The sequence below is a fragment of the Theropithecus gelada genome, chromosome 7a, assembly GCF_003255815.1.
Source record: "Theropithecus gelada isolate Dixy chromosome 7a, Tgel_1.0, whole genome shotgun sequence".
NCBI lineage: Eukaryota > Metazoa > Chordata > Mammalia > Primates > Cercopithecidae > Theropithecus > Theropithecus gelada.
In genome coordinates, this window is record NC_037674.1 from 19,503,745 (window position 1) to 19,521,276 (window position 17,532).

Below are 17,532 nucleotides of genomic sequence, written 5' to 3' on the forward strand. Positions count from 1 at the left end.
CTTCTCCCCATTCTTGCCCTAGTCCTTCTAACTGTATGCTGTGCTCAAAAGGACGCCTGACTGGATATGGCCTGGCCTTGAAAGCCCACTTCCATCCTAAACAGACTCCAGGAAGGCTGACCTACTCTTACTACATAAGAGTAAATTGGCTGGGTGCGGTGGCTCACCTGGTGGTGAGGGTGATTACAGGGTGGGCCTATAATCCCAACACTTTGGGAGGCCGAGGTGAGCGGATCACCTGAGGTCAGGAGATTGAGACCAGCCTGACCAACACGGAGAAAGCCTGTCTCTCCCAAAAATACAAAATGAGCCAGGCCTGGTGGTAAATGCCTCAAATCCCCGCTACTCAGGAGGCTGAGGCAGGAGAATCGCTTGAAGCCGGGAGGCAGAGGTTGCGGTGAGCCAAGATCACGCCATTGCACTCCAGCCTGGGCAACATGAGTGAAACTCCATCACAAAAAAAAAAAAGAAGAGTAAATTAAATTATGTCCATCATTCCAACTCAGGGTGATCCATTTAATCACAATGCTGCACTTTTGCTATATAAACACTAAAGCAATTGTAGTAGCATAAGCCCACTCATTTAACAACCTGAAACAAATGCTCCAGTGTATTACTGAAGGATCAATCTAGTACAGTGTTTTTTTTTTTTTTTTTAGACAGAGTCTTGCTCTGTTGCCCAGGCTGGAGTACAATGGTGTGATCTTGGTTCACTGTAACCTCCGCCTCCTGGGTTCAAGCAATTCTCCTGCCTCAGCCTCCTGGGTAGCTGGGACTACAGGCACGAGCCACCACACCCAGCTAATTTTTGTATTTTTAGTAGAGACAGGGTTTCACTGTGTTGGCCAGGCTGGTCTTTTACTCCTGACCTCAAGCGATCCACCCGCCTCAGCCTCCCAAAGTGCTGGGATTACAGCACTCTGTAAGTGAGGCCACCACACCCGGCCTAGTAGTGTGTATCTTTAAATTTTGTAGAAGGGAACTTGCAGGAGGGCACTCCTTGGCCACTCCATTTCATACACCACACATGTGTTCTTAAGGTCAATGTGCAGACAGTCACCACTCTGTATTCCAGCTATTCCAGCTGTCACGCAGGGGAACTACTCACTGAAAAATGTCGGGAGCAAGAAAGGAGGCAGTGAGAAGCAGGGATGATGGTGAGTGACCCTTGCCATATCTTACCCTTACTGATGCTTCATACAAAAAATGTGGGGTCTGCTTTGGAAAGTACAAAAAGCACGATAATGAATCAACAGACAAAATAGAGAATGGATGTCTAGAAGAGTTTATTTGTCGATTTACTGATAACAGTTAATCAAATAAGGTAATGATGCAAAATTATAATGCTATCATTTTAGTACGGAACATACAGGATTTTTTTCCTTCACAAAAGCTAGTGAGAGAACAAGAAGTTCAATAAAACCACTTTGTTCTCTGAAATAAAGAATACTTCTGATGGTTAAATCCACTTTGCCAGAGTTGATGAGTGCAAGTAAAGTAAACCTAAGGGGAGAAAAAGAACAGCTACCCTCACCTGTAGGAACAGCAAACTTTGTAGAAAAATTCTGAAGTGCCTTTAGCAAAGCCTCACTTTGCCTCTGCAAAACTCTGCTCTTGGGAGACTTCAGACAAGCAGCCTGGGCCATAAGGCTTATCTGGGTCAGACTTGAACCCTTAGAATGACATGGCTATGAAAGTGTCCAGGTCAAACAGACAAGAAGAGGGGCTCCTGTACTAACCTTAAAAGGAGTAGAAGGTGCTACCAGAGCAGACTATAGGGAAGCTCTCTGAAGAAAGCAATGTATCTCAGGGGAGGGCTCTGCCTTTAATACTGTAGAGAGAATAATATTTACAGTGTATAAACACAAATACGCAGAGCCGTCTATCTGTGTCTTGGAGATTCAGACTAGTAACTTGTCTAATGTGTGCAAACTCCTGTAGGCAGAAGGACTGCTACTGTGTGCTCAGATGGGTACACAGGACAAATTAGGTTTACTCAACTTCAGAGAAACCATGCCAAAATATTCTTCCCAAACAACTGATTTCAACTTGTTCTTGTTTTCCTCCAATACCGGCCTGACAAACTGTTTTATACGTGCATTTGACTTTTCAAAAATGTGCATGCAATCATGGCAAACTCAGCAAGTCTTTGTGCTCCAGGAGCTGCAGAACGGCCTTTGAATGACATGTGTACTGCATCCTAACATAAAATGTCATCTTCTTAAAGTCTAGGAGAAAGGACCTGCAGCAGCATGAACCTGGTGTGACCCTGTGTTATGTGCATCAGCAAGAGCCAAATGCCTAAAGCAGCCAGAAAACAATGCCATGCTCCCGAAAGGTCAGAGTGACAAAAAACAAAACTAAACAAACAAACAAAAAAACGAAATAAAAAGTCCAAGCTTCAATGATTATGTTACTCTCTGTCACCTGACTCTTCACTGAACAGGAAGCATATTCTCTACAAAAAGAGACACAAGGCCAGGTGCGGTGGCTCATGCCTGAAATTCCAGCACTTTGGGAGACCGAGATGGGCGGATCACGAGGTCAAGAGATTGAAACCATCCTAGCCAACATGGTGAAACTCTGTCTCTACTAAAAATACAAAAATTAGCTGGGTGTGGTGGTGCGCGCTTGTAGTCCCAGCTACTTGGGAGGCTGAGGCAGGAGAATCACTTGAACTCGAGATCGCGCCACTGCACTCCAGCCTGGCAACAAAGCAAGACTGTCTCGAAAAAAAAAAAAAAAAGAGAGAGACACAAGCAGAAAAGCAATCTACGAGTTAGCTTCTGTCAGAGCCTTGGGTCTTTCTTTAACCACAGAGTTAGAAAATTATGAACCAGAACCGTAAATGTACCATTTCCTCACCAATGGTCATTTGACACGTCTGATGCCTCTCGAAGAGACCCTGTCACAGTTGTGACTTAAAGAAGACTCTATGTTTTACTGCCCCCATTTTTTACATTCTCTTGATTCCTTTAAACTTCACATATTAGAATAATTAGACAAAGTCACCTTTTTCCAACATCTACAAACTTCATGCAAAACAAATCCTCATTTAAAAATTATCTTTTGAGCTTTAAAATAGACTATTTGCTACTTACAGTAAAGATGCTTGTTTTGCAAATGAAGACTAGTAAACTGCTCCCCACCTCCTGGACATGTTTATAAACTCGAGCAGGACAGTAGTCAAATATCAAAAACATGACAACATTATCTTTCAGTCTCCTAGGTTAAAGACAACCTCATCAGAAACTGTTTAGGCTGGGTGTTACATGGTTTCTGCATGGAAGCCAACCACCTTCACATATAAACACCTCCCTCACACCAATATGTTGTAGTTCTAGTAAGTTCACAGTCATTTTAATAATTAAGAGAGGTCAGGAAATTAGTGCACACATGACCAATAAAATAAATAGCCACAGTTCCCTCTACCAATGCTCCTCAAACTTTAACATGCATGCAAATCACCTAAGGATCTTGTTAAAATACAGATTCTGATTCAGTAGGTCTAGAGTGGGGCCTGAGATTATGAAATCCTAACAAACTCCCAGGTAATGCTGCTGCTGCTGCTGCTGATCCATGGACCACATTTTCAACAGTAAGGCCATCTACCATGACCTCTCTTGGAGGTGGTAATGTCCAAGTAATCTCTTTGACACACATGAATTCCCATCGTATGATTATGAAAAAGGAGACGCTGTTAAAACTGAAAAAAAAAAAAAATGTGGAAACTGCAATCCGTGGTTCTGGAGAATGGAAGGAAGAAGCAAATTTGGGATTCTTGGCCCCTATTTTGATTCATACCATCATTCTATTATCTGTTCCTCAAAATTTGCTTGGCATCCTGACTCCCTCAAGAGAGATGGAGATTGTTGCCAAGGGTCACTGGTATCCAAGATACAAAAAGATACATCTTTTATCCTCTACTTGCAAGTACCATAAAGAGGCCAGCCCTGGGGTACTTTCAGGCTTGCTATGGAAGCAGCCACAACACTATCTCTGGCATTGGAAACACATCTGAACAATCTGGAATTAATTATAGAGTTGCAAAGAATTTCACAACATCTAAAAAGATAAGCTTGTGTGAGTTCAACCAAACTATTCTGATTAAACAATTTTTGCTAGCTTTCCCTCTTCCTGATTTAACCTAGAGCATTTAACAAGCACTCTGAAAGCACCCTACACTCTGAGTCTAGCCACACAAAAGCTGAAATCCAGTCATCCTAACTGTATCTAATAACTTTTTTTTTTTTTTTTTTTTTTTTTGAGATGGAGTTTTGCTCTTGTCTTACCTAGGATGGAGTGCAGTGGTGTGATCTTGGCTCACTGCAGCCTCCACCTCCCAGGTTCAAGTAATTCTCCTGTCTCAGCCTCTCAAATAGCTGGGACTACAGGCATATGCCACCACACCTGGCTTTTTTTTTTTTTTTTTTTTTAAGTAGAGAGGGGGTTTCACCATGTTGTCCAGGCTGGTCTCGAATTCCTGACCTCAGGTGATCTACCTGCCTCGGCCTCCCAAAGTGCTGGGATTACAGGCATGAGCCACCGTGCCGGGCCAACTAATAGCTTCTTAATCACAGTTTTGCGTCCCAACTATCCACATTGTCACTTAGCAGCAAATGGAATCCATAGCACTAGAAATAATTAGGGTATGTCGAACTGCTCATAGGTGCATTAAGATCACTAATAAAGAAGCACATACCCTATGAATACAGTATACTTCCTCCCAGTACAACATTTAAAAATACAAGCTGTTGACAAGCTGCTCCTCTAAACTAAAAACCACTTCTACATTATAATACTAGTGACCTCACATGGGACCCAAGCTCTCTCATAACAACAGAAAGTGACAACCATCAATGAGACACAGTGCAAGGAGGTGTTAACTCCCAAAGCAGATGTGAACCACAGATAGCTTGACTTCTGAGCCTAAGATTCTTTTTCTTTACCTCCCAAAGAAGTTGCTGTATGGAAACAAGCCTGTTTTTTCTGAATTCTTTTTACTCATTAGAATAAATGGCCTAAACAAGAGAACTAGTTCCTGCAGCTAGAAATAAACTAGTCTTGGGGCCAGGTGTGGTGGCTGACGCCTGTAATCCCAGCACTTTCGGAGGCCGAGGCAGGAGGATCACGAAGTCAAGAGATTGAGACTATCCTGGCCAACACGGTGAAACCCCATCTCTACTAAAAATACAAAAATTAGCTGGGCGTGGTGGTGCTCGTCTGTAGTCCCAGGTACTCGGGAGGCTGAGGCAGGAGAATCCCTTGGACTTAGGAGGTGGAGGTTGCAGTGAGCCGAGATTGTGCCACTGCACTCCAGCCTGAGCAACCAAGTGAGACTCTGTCTCCAAAAAAAAAAAAAAAAAAAAAAAAAAGAGAAAACAAAAAAAGAAAAGAAATAAGCTAGTCTTTCCCACCCTGTGATGCCAAGGTGGAGAAGTCAGCTTTGTGGCCTGGCAGTTATTCACATGATTCTGAGGGGCTTTCACCCCAGAAAGAATATAAAGCAAGCTTGTGGATAGCAGGCAGGGTATGAAATCAAACCAAACCAAGTACAAATGTCACAAGATACACATTTTCCCCAAAATGTGGGCATAGTAGAGTGTCTTAAACAATGTAAAACAATACTAACACCATAGCCTCATTAACTAACCTACTTACTTTGTATTTCTTGTTGCTAATTCCCTTGGGTGCCTCTGGATTCCAGGCCTCTTACAGATGATTCTGAAACTCCTATGAAGGTGAAAACAGACTGATCGTGAAAGCTGGTATCCCTGCTTCTTTTGGATCTTTTCTGTAAAGAATGATAATGAATGTACTTGTTCCCAAGGTGAGGATGAACAAACATAAGATGATGAGTAGTGTTTTTACTTCACAAGTAAATATATTGTGGCAACTTATACTACATTTTGCTAATTACTCTTAGTTCTAAATCTCTAGGGATGGAGCCTATTACTAAAGGAAAGGTCGTTATGACATTGTTTCCTCCGAGAATGATGCCTGAACCAACTCTATCAGAAACACTTGGGTGCTTTGCAAAAATGCAGATTCCTGGGCCCAACTTCAAGACAGTTTAAATCACAGATTTGGAGGGGTCCCAGAAATCTATTTTAAACCGCTACCTTTAGTGATTCCGAGCTCTCTAAAGTCTAGAAACTCTGGCTTAAGGTACTGAACGACTGAAAAACTGGACTACTGACTAGTTGAAAGCCATGTAATTGATTCTTATGGTGACTGCCATATCACACTCAATGGCAGAAGCAGTCCACTTGGCACCATTATCCATTCTTTGCATACCTTTAACCTCTTGGACATATCCACTCCCCTGGACCACAAGGTCTAAATACAAACAAGATGTAGTGCATGTAGAGCCTTCAGAGAATACTCTGATTAGAGAATGTGAGGAATGTGTAGTTCAATGCAAGAAACAAAGATGAATCAGCTGAAAGGTAAGAGTTAGCCTGGATGCTACACTGTGAAAAATATAGTCAAATCCAATAAGCATCAGTTGAGTTCCACTCAAGAAAAGATTGAGTTCTGAGAAGGAAGGAGTTGTCAGGAATATTATCACATAAAGTTAAGTCAAAAGAGGACAGAAGGTTTTGGCATGAAGGAGGTTCTCAATCTAAGAACGTACTTCTGGTAAACAGATCTGACAAATCAATGGAAATAAAAGCTAATTGAAACAGGGCTGTGGAGAAATCAGGGTATGGAAATGAAGATCTCGCAAACAGACTACTCTTCAATAGGAAAAGGAAAGAAAGAAATTGTCCTAGCTTGGAATTAAATATAGTGTTTGTTTGAAGATGGGAGTCTTTTCAGGAGTTCCCAAGCAGACTTTCATTCTGTCCTGCAGAACAAAAGGGTAAGGGTTCAAAAGCTACTATGTAAGAGTTCAAAAAGCCTCCCAGTCCACAGCCTACCCAAACCACTAACCAAATGGATGGTCAGAGTTGGACCTAAGGTCTCACTGACTCACTTGGGAATCACTTAGACAAGCAACAGTATAACAAAACTGGCTGGACTCCCAGCTGTTCACTGTGTGTGCCTGAATGAGTAAACAAATCAGAAAGGCTCACTAGTCACAACCTTCTGCTCTGAGGCTTGGAGACCTAAAAGGAATGAAAAGGGGAAATTGATAAAAGGAGATGACAGCTTTGGAACAAAAGCCTTGCCTACGTTCATAACCTTGGGTACTAGGAGAGGGAAAGGAAGGAATTCCAGAAGTCATGGTTGGGAGATTTTCCTCCTATTATTCAAAGAAAAAAGGACACACATGGTCAATTAGGAAGAAAAACCTCTTTGTGCCTGATACATTGAATGCATTGTCCTCATGCCATTTGCCCTAATGTAAGAATAGTCTTGGGAACTCAGCCAGCATGAGTGTCCACTTGACTCATTAGCTGCAACAGTACTAGTCTCTGAGACCTTGTCAGGTCAATATAGAATGAGCTCTGTCTGAATCCAAAGTTTCTCCAGAGAGAAAGAAGTAGGAATTAAATATTAATAAAATGGTAAAAGATAAAGAGGATTTTTACCTTCAAATGAAAAAAATCACTGTATTCAAATTAGGAAGGACTTTTATAGAATAGTTTTGATTAGACATATACTGGTAAAATGCAGTCTTTGGCATTTTACCTTCCCTCACAACATGTATTTTCAAACTTTTCAATATTCAAGTTATCACTCTAACTGTTGAAATACAGATAGATCAAACAGCTTTATAGAGGGGTAACTCATATACCATACAATTCACCTATTTAAAGTGCACAATTTGGTGGTTTTTGGTACATATATAAGGTTGTGCAACCTTTGCCACAATCGACTTTAGAACATTTTCATCACCTCCCAAAAGAAATCCTCCCATACCCATTAGCAAGCAATCATTCCCCATTTCCCAACTTCCTTCTTCCCCAGTCTTGGACAACCATTAATCTACTTTCTGTCTCCATGGATTTGCCTATGCAGTTATGCAGCTCATACAATGTTTTGATCAACAACGGATCTCATATATGATAGTGGTCCCAAAAGACTATAATGAAACTGAAAAATTCTTATTGCCCAGTGATGTCGCAGTCATCATAATGTAATATATTACTCAAATGTTTGTGATGATGCTGGTGTAAACAAACCTACTGCAATGCCAATCATATAAAAGCACAGCACATACAATTATGTACAGTAAATAACACTTGATAATAGTAATGACTATGTTACTGTTTTATGTATTATTATACTATACTTTTTATCATTATCCATGTGTGTTATTGCCCCTGAAGACCTTCCAGTGGGACAAGATACAGAGGTTAAAGACAGTGATAATGATGATCCTGACCTTGTGTACGCCTAGGTTAATGTGTGTTTGCCTTAGTTTTTAACAACAAAGTTTAAAAAGTAAAAATAAATTTTAAATAGCAAAAAGCTTATAGGATTTTTTTAATGTTTTTGTACAACTGTACAATGTGTTTATATTTTAAGCTAGGTGTTATTACAAAAGAATCAAAAAGTTTAAAAATTCTAAAAGTTCATGAAGTTACAGTAAGCTGAGCTTAATTTGTTATTGAATAAAAATTTTTTAAATAAATTTAGTGTAGCTTAAGTGTACAGTGTTTATTAAATCCATAGTAGCGTACATCAATGTCTGAGACCTTCGTATTCATTCACCACTCACCCACTGACTCATCCAGAGAAACTTCTAGTCCTGCAAGCTCTATTCATAGTAAGTGTCCCATACAGGTGTACCATTTTTAATGTTTCATACATTAAAGATGTTTGATGTTTTACTGTACTTTTTTATGTTTAGATACCCAAACACTTATCATTTTGTCACAACTGCCTATAGTATTCAGTACAGTAACATGCTATACAAGTTTGTAGCCTAAGAGCAACAGGCTAGCCCATATAACCTAGGTAGTATATATAGTAGGCTATACCATCTAGGGTTGTGTACAGTCTATGATGTTCACACAACAAAATCACCCTATTCTCAGAACATACCCTGTTGCTAAGTAATGACACATGACTGTAACTGGAATCATACAATATAATATATAGTCTTCTTTGATTGGTTTCTTTCATTTAACATAACATTTTCAAGGCTCATCCATGTAGAAAACATATATTTCTTTTCATTGGCAAATACTGCATTACATGGATATACCACACTTTATTTATTCGTTTCTCAGCTGATAGATATTTGGGTTACTTCCACTTTTTGGCTATGGTGAATAATGCTGATAAAACTTTCATAACAGTACCATATGTGGCAATAAAGAGCCTATATCACTCAAATTCTTTTTTTTTTTTTTTTTTTTTTGAGACAGGGTCTCACCCAGACTGGAGTGCAGTGGCACGATTACAACTCACTGCAGCCTTGATGTTCCAGGCTCAAGTGATCTTCTTCCCTCAGCCTCTTGAGTAGCTGGAACCACAAACGCACAACACCATGCCCAGCTAATTTTTGTATTTTTTGTAGAAACAGCATTTTGCCATGTTGCCCACGCTGGTGTCTGAGCTCTTTTGCCTCAGCCTCCCAAAGTGCTGAGATTACAAGTGTGAGCCACTGTGCCCAGCTCAAATTATTTCAAAGGTGTGAAAGGCAAAATTTCTTAAAAACACCTGTGCTATTCAAGGTACCATCCTAGAAGCAGAGTGACCAAGGTGCTAACTTACTGACCTTGAACTTCCCAGACTGTGGGAAATACATTTCTGTTCTTCACTTTTTTTTTTTTTTTTTGTAGTGTGCTAGTTGTAAGAAACCATCAGTGAAATTTAAATGGTGGCAATAAAAATGATGCAGATTTGATAACATGTGTTGTCATTTATACTAAGTTGAGAATTTAAAGGTTTAGGGTTCACTTTACTACTATTTATTTGTAGCTTGTCATTTTTGCTTTCATGCCTGTACTGCTTTTAGCGCTAGTAGTTCTCAACTTAGTCTTTAAAAAAAGGACATATTTTTTTACCTTCATTAGCTTCAACAAGAAAACCCATAATTACTACTGCCCATTAGAACTAAATGGATGGTGAATATTTACCACACAATTTCTTCCTATTAAGCCTACTACAGCTGTCCCTTGAGGACTGGTTCCAGGAACCTCCATAGATACCACAATCCAAAAGCTTAAGTCTCTTATATAAAATAGAGTAGTATTTGCACATAAGCTAGCACATCCTCCTATATAATTTATCTTTCTGGGTTACTTATAATACCTGATACAATGTAAATGTACGTAAATGGTTGTTTTACTGTTTTTTCACCAAACATTTTCCATTCACAGTTGGTTGAATCCATAGCTGTATAATGTTTTAGTACGGTTACATTCCGTTTCCTAAGAAAACACTTAACTTTATTTTTCTGTTTACAGATGGGTCTGATACCCAATAATTAATATTATTTTAATAAGTCAAATTCTTCACATATAGAAAGATGAACACCACATATGTGCTCAAAAATAAAGAAAGAAAGGTGGGGTTTCCCTTTAAGGATAGAGTCTGAACTCCTAAAAGGCTAAAATTAGCTCTCTAAGATCTGTTCCCTGCCATATATCCAGCCTCATCACCACTACTCTTTAAACCCATCCTGCATGCAGTAACAGAGGCCTGCTTGTGTTTGCCTGTACATAGTGCACTCTTTGCTTCCCTATCTTTGCTCCTGCTGCTTCGTCTAGAAGGCCTCCTACAACAATCCTTCACCTGCCTCATTCTGATTTTTAAAATAATTGGTTCAGTGGTCACCTCCTAGGAAGGCTTAATAAACGTGGTTCCAGCCTCTCATTGACCCCTCCCCTACCAGCAGTAACATAATCACAAGTTAAGTATAGTTTCCTCTGGACTCCCGTGATGTGTACGATCTCTGCACTTACTGACTCCAACTGTACTTATCCATTGAGAAGTATGTTTTCACCTCTAAACTGTGAGGGAAAGTTCTGCCACAGATTCTATACAATCAGTACTGGGACTGAAAATGCAAAGCTGCTTAAGAAATGTTTTTAGTTTGCTGATGAAATACATTAGCCATTCTCAAACTTTTTGGTCTCAGGACGCCTTTACACTGCTAAAAATGATTGAGAACATCAATGAGCTTTTGTTTATGTGGATGATATATATGGCATATTTTTACCATTTTAGAAGTTTAAACTGAGAAATTTTTTAAAACGTGCATCAATTCATGAAAAGATAAGTTAATAAATAACCCTTAGCATTTTTTGAAAATATCTGTGACTCCAGGGACTCTCTGAAAGGGTGTCAGAGACCACCCAGGGCCCCAGACCACAGCATAATGGTATTGTGGGTTGTTTCCTAAATTACAAAATATATTTTCATTCACAAACAAAATATTTGAGAAGGTTGATAGGCAAATGAAAAGATATAAAGGAAGGGAAGGGGGATACAACCTTAACCATAGCTAGAGAAAATAGCTGCAGACAGGGAGGCAAAGCTAAGGAAGAGTGGTGATAAAGTACAAACATCACCAGTCTTAAGAAAAATAATAAAGAAACTAAAAGTAATTCTGCACCAACAAAACCAAAAACAGGAATGACACAGAAGGCCAAAAGTTTGAACGAAACCTTAAGTAAAAATTGATCTTTTGGGTAGGAAATGTACCACTGTAACAATTCTGTTCCACACTACTCCCATCTTTTCATCTTTCTCAATCCTCATATGCTCTTTATTACACACCTCTTCTCCCTCTTTTGGATCTCTATTCTCTCTTGATTTATAGTTATCAGCTGAAAAATGTTGCTCAAATGTTATGTGATTAGAGGGGGGAAAGCAACAGCTCTCGTGAAGCTGCATGATTGGAATTCAACCGATAAATTTTTTAACATTCTATTAAAATATGAAAAATGTTAATGAGATTTTAAAATTAGAAATGCTGAAGTTATTTTTACATGCTGAAAATACATTAAAAATTACTGTTCTTAAAATATGCTGCATAAAGGCCAGGATTGGAAAGTAATTTGGATTCGGCTATTGTGCTAGGGTGGTAGAATTATAGATGACTTAAATTACTTCTTTAATTTTGTTATATCATTGTTCCTACAGCAACAAAAGCCACGGAAATATGACAATTAATTCTCAATTTCCATATGCCTTTGGTCTTTTGTACAGACTTTTCAGGGATGTGCAAGTGGTTTGGATTTTGTTAAGTAGTCATGTGCACTGAGGTCAAAAGCTTAAAGTCTAGACCGGGGTAAACAAATTATAGACTAAACCAAATTGAGCTCACATACAGCTTCTGTATAGCCCTCAAGCTAAGAATGGCTTCTTACATTTTTAAAAGGTATAAAAACAAAACAAAATGAAAAAAGAATAATAGACAAAAGAAATTGTAAAAGGTCTGCTAAACTGAAAATATTTACTGTCTGGACTTTTATTTTTAAAAGTCTCCCTTGCCAGGTGCAGTGATGCCTGCCTGTAGTCACAGCTACTGGCGAGGCTGAGGCGGAAGGATCAGAGATCATCTGAGCCCCTGAGTCCAAGGCCAGAGACTCTGAGATCTCTTTGGGAAAAAAAAAGAAAAGAAAAAAAAACAAGCCCAGGTGTGGTGGCTCATGCCTGTAATCCCAGCACTTTGGGAGGCGAAGGCAGGTGAATCACCTGAGGTCTGGAGTTCGAGACCAGCCTGACCAACATGGAGAAACCCCATCTCTACTAAAAATACAAAATTAGCTGAGCGTGGTGGTGCACGCCTGGAATCCCAAATACTCAGGAGGCTGAGGCAGGAGAATTGCTTGAACTCGGGAGGCAGAGGCTGTGGTGAGCCAAGATCGTGCCACTGCACTACAGCCTGGGCAACAAGAGTGAAACTCTGTCTCAAAAACAACAATAACAGCAACAAAAAACAAACAAAAAAACCTCTGGACACAGTGGCTCATGCCTGTAATCCCAACACTTTGGGTGGTGGCCAAGACAGGAGGATCTCTGAAGTCAGGAGTTGGAGACCAGCCTGACCAACACAGTGAGACACCTCTTCCAGTAATTTAAAAATTAGCCAGGCATGGTGACACAAGCCTGTAGTCCCAGCTACTTGGGAGGCTAAGATGGGTGGATCCCTTGAGCCCAGGAATTCAAGGCTGCAGTGAACTATGATGGTACCACTGCACTCCAGCCTGGGCAACAGAGTGAGACTTCTCTCTAAATAAAAATAAAAATAAATAAAATAAAATAAAATAAAATAAAATAAAATAAAATAAGTTTGCCAGTGCCAGATATAAAGCATTTCAGCTTAGTGCCTGGCCCATAATATGTACTCAATAAAATGTTAGATACTATTGTGATATTATTGCTGTCTTCTATTATCATTAATGGTTATGTTCCTCAAATAATTTTTAAATTTCTAAACTGGTCTCATCACATTAACTATGAAGTGTCAGTGCCATTGTTTGCTCTTTGCATTCTTTTCATCCAGCTTTTTCATATATATCTTGATCTCTCCTTTCTTTTACTGTGGTAAAATACATGTAACATAAAATTTACCATTTTTCTCTTTCATTTTTGAAAGACATTTTCACTGGTTATAGAATTCTGGGTTGACAGAATGTTTTCCCATTTAAATATGTCACCCATTATCTTCTGGCTTGCAAGGTTTCTTTCTTTTCCTTCTTTCTTGGCTTTTTAATTTCTTTTTAGTTAACAAAAAAATTTTTTTATTTTTTGAGATGGAGTCTCGCTCTGTCGCCCAGGCTGGAGTGCAGTGGCTCTGTCTTGGCTCACTGCATGCTCTGCCTTCCAGGTTCACGCCATTCTCCTGCCTCAGCCTCCTGAGTAGCTGGGACTACAGGTGCCCACCACCATGCCTGGCTAATTTTTTTTTTTATTTTTTAGTAGAGATGGGGTTTCACCGTGTTAGCCAGGATGGTCTTGATCTCCTGACCTCGTGATCCACCCGCCTCGGCCTCCCAAAGTGCTGGGATTACAGGCGTGAGCCACTGTGCCCAGCCAATTTTTTTTTTTTAAGAGAAGTTTTGGGTTCACAGCAGAATTGAGCAGAAAGTACAGAGCTCCCATATACTCCCCTACCCCCTACATGAAACCGATCCCCCAACTATTGACATCCCACCCTACAGTGGTACATTTGTTATAATCAATACATTGATTATGAACCTACGTTGACATATCATTATCACCCAAAGTCCATAATTCACATTAGGGTTCACTCTTGATAGTGTACTTTCTCTGGGTTTTGAAAAGTGTACAATGACGTATATCCATCACTTTCATATTATATAGAATAGTTTTACTGCCCTAAAAATTCTCTTTGCTCTACGTAAGTTCCCTCCTTCTTTCCTAACCCTTGGAAACCACTGATCATTACTATCTCAATAGTTTTGTCTTTTCCAGAACGTCATATAGTTGAAATTATACAGTATATAACCTGATTGGTTTCTTTCACTTTGTAAAATGCCTTTAAGTTTCCTCCATGTCTTTTCATGGCTTGATAACATAGTTATTTTTAGTGCTAAGTGGACCATGGTTTATTTATTTATTCACCTTCTTGTAATTATTTATTGTAAATTTTTTGTAAGTAATTTTTTGTATTTATTCACCTTCTTGTAAATAACCTTCTTTCTTCTGAAGAATATTTTGGTTGTTTCCAAGTTTTGACAATTATGGATAAAGCTGTTATAAACATCCACATGCAGTTTTTGTTTTTTTAGAGACAGGGTCTTGCTATGTTGCCCAGGCTGGAGCACGGTAGCTATTCACAGGCATTTATAGCATACTACAGCCTCAAACTCCTGGGCTGAAGCAATCCGTCTGCCTCAGCCTCCTGAGTAGCTGGGACTGCAGGACCACATCACCATGCCCAGCTATGTACAGGCTTTTGTGTGGATATAAGTTTTCAGTTCATTTGGGTAAATATCAATGAGTGTGACTGCTAGATTATATAGTAAGAGTATGTCCAGTTTTGTAAGAAACTGCTTGCAAGGTTTCTGAGAAGTCTACTTTTTGTAGGACTTCATATATTTCACAACTGCAGTACAGACAGTCCTCAATTTACTACCATTCAAAACAGTAAATCACTGATATAATCCTCTGGCAACTACTTTCCATTATCTCTCTTAACACAGAAAAAGCGTGGACCATCTCTACTTTTCCATTATAATCCATCTCTAGCTTCAATATTTTTTCATCATTCTAGCTACTGCTAACCTTGAAACTCTCAAGGGTTAGCATTTTCGAATCCCTTTAATGAAGCCATGCTCTAGCACTTCCTTGCCCTATGATCTTCCTCAGATTACTGAATCTCTCTAAACTTGTTTCCTCATTTGCAAAATAAAGATAATAGTGTGAGAAATTAAATAAGAAAATGTATTATCTTTGAAAAGTGCTTGACTATTATTGTACTTTTCTATCACTAATAGCTGATTAAATATTACACTTATAACCAATTTTATAAAGACTCGGATATCTCTCCCCCAGTTAAGCATATAACTCTATTATAATGCTACTTCCAAATGAAAACCAAATTAAACTTAAGAAAACCACTTCCATTTAATTAAAATGCCTTTTCCAGAAATTCAACCTGCTGTAAATATGTTCTCTTATGAACTACAAAATCTTTCCTTTCTTAACTCTCATGTATACATATATATGTAACATACATATGTGTGTGCTTCTATATATATGAGCCTGATGACTCGTGACTGCCACTGCACATCTGGCCTTCCATCTGCAACAGGGACAGTGGCAGATACAATGCTTAGCTAATTTTTTATTGAACAGACTCCATTACTCACTCATATATTTCACTGACTCTGAAAGAACCAAGCAAATGATCTGATGGTTTTGGTAATTAAAACACTTCCTGCCAGCATGCATTTTCAGCAATTGTCAAAGGTATTCCAGGGTGATAAATAGCTCCTGCAAGGGCCTGATCAATTTATTTCCCCTGATCATCAGGTTCAAGGGACTTCTTGTCTATAAAACAACGTCCCTAAGAATAGTTTAATGCAGCTGCTAGCAGTATCCTTGGAAGGCTGACTGGGTATGCATTCCTTCATAACAGTAAGTCTCAGGCTGAAAAAGGACTCATAACTTTCTCTCAATTCCAAAAATATTTAAAGTTGTTCTTAATCACCCATTCGGAATCCTTTGAAGAAGTACAGCAATCAGTGTCTTGTTTCTAATCTCTACAAAAGAAATAGATGCTAATTCTAGTACTCTCTCCATTCTTAGTCATTTGAGGTGCACAAAGGAGCTAGGGAATATTGGTTGGTGACAGTCACCAATCAAAAGTCAACACGAGGAAAACCATATGCCAAAGGGTTCATTCTCATGCCTCAGCCTCCTGAGTAGCTGGGACTACAGGTGCCCGCCACCACATCCGGCTAATTTTTTGTATTTTTAGTAGAGACAGGGTTTCACCGTGTGAGCCAGGATGGTCTCGATCTCTTGACCTTGTGATCTGCCCGCCTCAGCCTCCTAAAGTGCTGGGATTACAGGAGTGAGCCACTGCACCTGGCCGAATACTTCTCTCTTTCCATATAAAAATGTCAGAAGTCCCTGGAGATAGAAGTATATCTTATTTTGTATTTCAAAGTTGTGCTATAATGCTTATTTTAAGTGCACAGGAATTATAATGAACTTATACTAGAAGTTTTATTTTAAAACTCCTGTTATATGGTTTTAGAAATCATTTTAAGAGAATAAAAGCCTGAAAGGACTATTAAGAACTCCGTATATTATTTATGTACTATTTTAAAATTCATAATTTAGTCTAATTTTTAAAAAATACTGAAACAAAAATATAATAAAAAAGGAATCCCTTATCTGGCACTGCACCTTCACTGATTTTTTTTTTCTTTTTTTTTTAAGACGGAGTCTCGCTCTGTCGCCCAGGCTGGAGTGCAGTGGCGCGATCTCGGCTCACTGCAACCTCCACCTACCGGGTTCACGCCATTCTCCTGCCTCCGCCTCCCAAGTAGGTGGGACTACAGGCGCCCGCCACCACGTCCAGCTAATTTTTTGTATTTTTAATAGAGACGGGGTTTCACCGTGTTAGCCAGGATGGTCACAATCTCCTGAACTCGTGATCTGCCCACCTCGGCCTCCCAAAGTGCTGGGATTACAGGCATGAGCGACCGCGCCTGGCCTGAATTTTTAGTAGAGATGGGGTTTCACCATATTGGCCAGGCTGGTCTTGGACTCCTGACCTTGTGATCCACCCGCCTTGGCCTCCCAAAGTGCTAGGATTACAGGCATGAGGCACCGCGCTCGGCCACCTTCACTGATTTTTCCCTTTAATATTTTTATTTATAAGTCGTCTATTAAAATGAAAATGTTTCAGAGATAAGTTAAGCTTCATTAGTGAATACCTTTGTATTTAGCCAGATGAAAAGGGGGTCTTATAGGAATGGTTCTATATAAAACCTCTCTTTAACTTTTGCCCTTCTATCTGCAGCTGTCCCAGAGAAGATCAAAGGGTACCAAATTTGCAGGATTCTCCCTCACAAACAAGGTATGACTATATCCCCAAGAACAGCTCTTGACAAGCTCTATGCCACTTATACCAAATAGGGTGAC

General features: G+C 39.4%; 1 protein-coding gene across 9 annotated transcripts in view; it reads right to left on the reverse strand.

Moving 5' to 3' along the window:
- The window catches only part of FRMD5 (FERM domain containing 5), a 343,392-nt gene that overhangs the window by 240,292 nt on the left and 85,568 nt on the right, over nucleotides 1–17,532 (reverse strand). Inside the window, exon 2 of one of the 9 annotated variants that reach the window (XM_025390461.1) lies at nucleotides 5,662–5,733. The exons of the other annotated variants lie outside the window; for them this stretch is intronic. The gene's annotated coding sequence lies outside the window, so the exon portion shown is untranslated. The remainder of the gene's footprint in view (nucleotides 1–5,661; nucleotides 5,734–17,532) is intronic. 9 annotated transcript variants of the gene reach the window in all.